This window comes from Triturus cristatus, chromosome 7, assembly GCF_964204655.1.
Source record: "Triturus cristatus chromosome 7, aTriCri1.1, whole genome shotgun sequence".
NCBI lineage: Eukaryota > Metazoa > Chordata > Amphibia > Caudata > Salamandridae > Triturus > Triturus cristatus.
This window is the reverse complement of record NC_140590.1, coordinates 1592841832-1592846399: the sequence shown is the minus strand read 5'-3', so window position 1 is coordinate 1592846399 and position 4568 is coordinate 1592841832.

Below are 4568 nucleotides of genomic sequence, written 5' to 3'. Positions count from 1 at the left end.
GGCCACAAATAAAGTTACAATTGAGACAGTCAGTTAATATGACTATTTGGGGATGTCGTTCTCAAATGAATTATGGTGGAAGGAACACCTTGCTTCCTTAGAAGCTAAGACACTCTCATCTGTTGGGGGACTTAAGGGGGCCCCCATAGCAGATAACTGCTATGGGGGCCCCTCACTAAGACCGATGATGGCAGCCTACCAGGGTATGATAAGGCCGCAGTTGCAGTACGGTGGTCTGTATCGGAGGGGAATAAAGCTGGGACCTTGAAGAGGGTAGGTATTTAAAAAGATTACTTTCTCTCCCCCCCCCATCCACAATGGTGCAGGCAGTCAGAATAGAAACGGGACTGACGGGATGGATTCACCTAGCAAACGCAGAGATATTAAAATTCTGGATAAGAATAGATAGCGACGAGCTTCCCAAAATCTCATCGCTGAGCAAAAACCTGGGCACGGGTAGTCAGAGGGAGGATCCTCAATCATTGCAGGAAATATAAAATAGAAGGCAACGTTGATCGGGTAGGTGTGAGTAAATCCGAGCCCAGAAGAGCAGCTAAACAGGTCTCTAGAGAGGTGGATCTAATCCAATTAAGGAAGAAGAAATCTGTGTCCCTCTCGATGAATTCTTGGTTGGGGGACAAGACATGTCCTTACCTGGAGAAACTACCTAACAAAGTCTTCTGAAATTTAGATGTGGGTTACACCAAGTCTTGATGTCGAATGTTCACGGAACATTGCTAAATAAAGATAAAACCTGTAAACGTGGCATCAATAAGAAGGGAGATTTAACACATATTTTGGTGGAGTGCCTGTGGTTTTTAACTCAGTGAAAGATTTTATTAAAATCAGTTTTACAAAAGTAGGATATTAGGGATAGGGGGCAAGCGATTAAATCACTTGTGGAAATGAGATTCCTGGATATCACCTGTGCCATGGGGCAATTTTTATTTTTTTGCAGATACATTTTATGGAGAAATTGACCATTTTGTGAAGGATGAAATGGGGTTTTAATTATGTATTAACTGGGGAGTGATTTTTAACCGCCTGTGCATAAAGTCTTAGGTAAAACCAGACCAGTCGAGGATAGGATGAATCGTGGTTTGAATCGTATTTAAATGTGGGCTTTTCACGATTTTAATTATTGATTTAACATGTTATACATGTGTCTTGTAGTGTGTTGTTTAAAAGACTTAGGTCCAAATAAACAATTGTTTGACTGACTGACTGATCTTTCTAGACCCTTGCCTTTCTTAGTGACCCAGCGTCCCGAATGGATGGTTGATCATACTTTGGGTGGATCTCTGATTTAACTCCATCTTATTTTGTTTTGCAAGGTTACCTTATGGCGGAAGTGCATCTTCTGTGATGGAGTTCCCTTTTCTTACCTTTATAGTGTTTAAGTCAGTCACTAGCATTCCGGTTTTTGTTGCAGTTTTGCAGAATTATGTGGCAAGTGTGGCATATCCATGAATATTGGGAAATCCCCGCAGCCACAGAATCGCAAAATTCCAGTGGCCCTGCTTATAATGCAATACATGGGACACGAAAGAGGGATGAGGTGGTCATGCCCCGGTTACGTATTGATAATCCTTCCTCTGCCCCATCACAGTGCTGGGTTTCTTCCTTCCAAGCCTCCTATACAGTTGTGTCTTCTACAGATACGACGCTGTTGGCCACCATAAACACGGTGCTTAATTTGTTTAAAAAAAAATAAGTGCCGGGCCCTCGTCAGGAGGCCATCACAGTTTGCACCACACATTCCACTGTACTCACACAACTACTAACCATCACACTGCTACAAGTGTGACAATTCAGACTGTTCGAGGTTGCCAAAGCTTTAAGAAAGGCTTGATTGGCAGGTATTAGTTGTTAGGTGTATTGAATTGACAACCAACTGTTTGTCTGCTCTTCTTTAAATTACACAAACAGCGCCACCAAGTGGCAGCTATCGTAAGTACAGGCTCTGGCATTTCAGTGCCGGTGCCCAGCACCGGAAACCACCAGCTCAAATGAAACACTGCATAAACAGGAGTTCTGGATGAAAGTCCAGATGTAAATGTCCTCTCAAGGGCACAGACTCCTCCCATAACATTAGGACAGTGACAAAGAAAAGTATTTGTGTCTGTTATGATAGTGACTGACTGGTACGTAATCAAGCATTTAAAGCATTACCATTTAAAGGCTGCGTACACTACCATGGAAAGCACTTCTGTGACAGGTCATCCATTTAGGCAATCCATGATCTGCAGCACATGGCTTTCAATATACTTTATTAGAACATTGGAATGTGGAGCACTCCATTGTAGACAATGGAGTGCTGCGTGCTTCTACGGGCCGGTAAAGGCCCGCAGAGCAACATTCCAATGTTTTACAAAAGCCTCTCGAAGCTTGAGGGGATTTAAATCTCCTCCAGCTTCGAGAAGCCTTTGTGTAATTTGTTAGAACATTCTGCCCTCTAGTGGCAGAATGTTCTAATAGCCTTATAGCCCTTCGTAGCAGGGCTATACCGCTATTAAAGTCCCGCTGCTTTAACGCTGCAGCGGGCCTTTAATAGCCGGTATAGCCTCCTACGGTGGGCTATAAAGGCTATAGTAACCGCTCTGCTATCTGCTTAAAGCATTAGTTCAAAGCAGTTTTTTTTGTGCTTTAACTACTTTTTTTTTAGAACTTGCCCAGGTCTCACCGATACTTCATTACATATCAAGGGGCATATTAACAAGCCAGGCGATAAAATTATCGCCGCTTTAGCGGCCGAAAACTGCCGCTAAAACGGCGATAATGGGCTTGATAATATGCTCTATGGAATTCCAATTGAAACCCATGTTAGATGTGAAGGACATCTAACCTGAGCTTCAATTGGAATTCCATAGATCATATTATCAAGCCCATTATCGCAGTTTTAGCGGCAGTTTTCTGCCGCTAAAGCGGCGATAATTTTATCGCCTGGCTTGTTAATATGCCTCTAAGGACGTTAACCCCTTCTTCCTCTGGTGCTACATAGAAACCTCCATAGGACATAGATTTTTATTGGATTGGATTGTAAGTGCATTTACATAGCATTTACTACCCCCGACGAAGCGTCGAAGCGCTTTAAGTAGGGTAGATTGTACGAGTCTGTCGTCAAGGGAACCACTGACAACAGAGTATGAAATTAAAATTGCCGTTTAATATTTGTAGGCGGGAAAGGATTTATGTATTAAACAAAAAGAATATTGTCTGTTGCGTTACATTGCCCAATGACTTGAAATGTCTGCAAGGCCTGAAGTAAATTTCAGACCATCCCAGTATTAACGAATCATTAGATGCTCTGAAATTATTGTTCATGCACTTTCTGTAGTTCTGTGAACAATTAATACAATCTGAGTAAATGTAAAACAGTATGCTTTATTCAAGAAACGTTCTGGTATTTTAAGGGCAGATTGTTGACTTTGCCAGAAACAGCCATTCAATCAATATACACAGATAATCGGACAATAATTCAGGTGATGGGAGCTTCTGCCCGCTAGATGGCACTGTTGCAACACATTCCATAAAATCTTTACTGCAGTAGAGATACTGAACTGGACACGGAGACTCATTATCCCTGAATATATAATTTGTTTTCTTGGCAACTAGAACAAGCATTGGCAAAGCCAATAGGTCTCTGCCATGCAAGAGCTACTGACTTTGTCAATGTCTTTTAGCCATGTTGTACAGCAGCATGGCTAAAAAATATAGTTAGGAAAAAGGCACTTTGATGCGACCCACCGCCAGCGCCGCGTTATAGCACTTTTTATCTGATGGGATGGGCAAGCAAAAACGGGGCAAGGGGATTGGGTACGGGCTAGCAACGATGACTGGGAGTTGTCGGTGCAAGCAGGGCAGCAACATGGAAAAAGGGTGGGTCAGTGGGGAAGAAGTAACTCGGAGAGGGTGTGGGTGGAAGGGAGAAGAAGCAATAAGAAGAAGTAGGAGGAAGATGCAACACAGAGCAGGGGTGGATCAGGGATGAGAGGGAAAGAAGCACTATGGACAAGGGGAATGAGAGCGGAAGAAGAAATAGTACCTCAATCATAGTGCAAGCAGCGACAGACACTAACCAAGATGAAGCAATCTGTGCTTGGTCCATGCTCCACAGAAAGAAAAAGAAGAGATGCCTGAGACACACTGGCCAATTAGGAGGCAGAAAAGAAGAGTGCCAATGAAGACAACAAAGGGTAAGCAATGGGTGGGCTCCAAGCCCTTTATTGTAAACAATACTCCTCACAATGACAGTGCATGCCTGTCGGTAGGTGAGACCTAAAAAGAAAAAAATGTGCACTTATCTTCTGTTATGCATTATTCTTTATATACTGCAAGTTTGTCAGTTCCTCGGCTTCTTGGCGCTTCATGTTGACGGACTAACACCAATGGCCAGATGTACAAAGGTGTGATTGCAAATCAGACTTTTTGTTTAAAAAAAACAGGCTGGTTTGTGACTCGCCTCTACAATTTGCGTTGCGACTGTGGTACTAATCAGTCAAATCCAGGGCCACTGGATTTAGGCGATCTTGCGGTCACAGCATTTTCCAAGTAATTATGGATTTGTA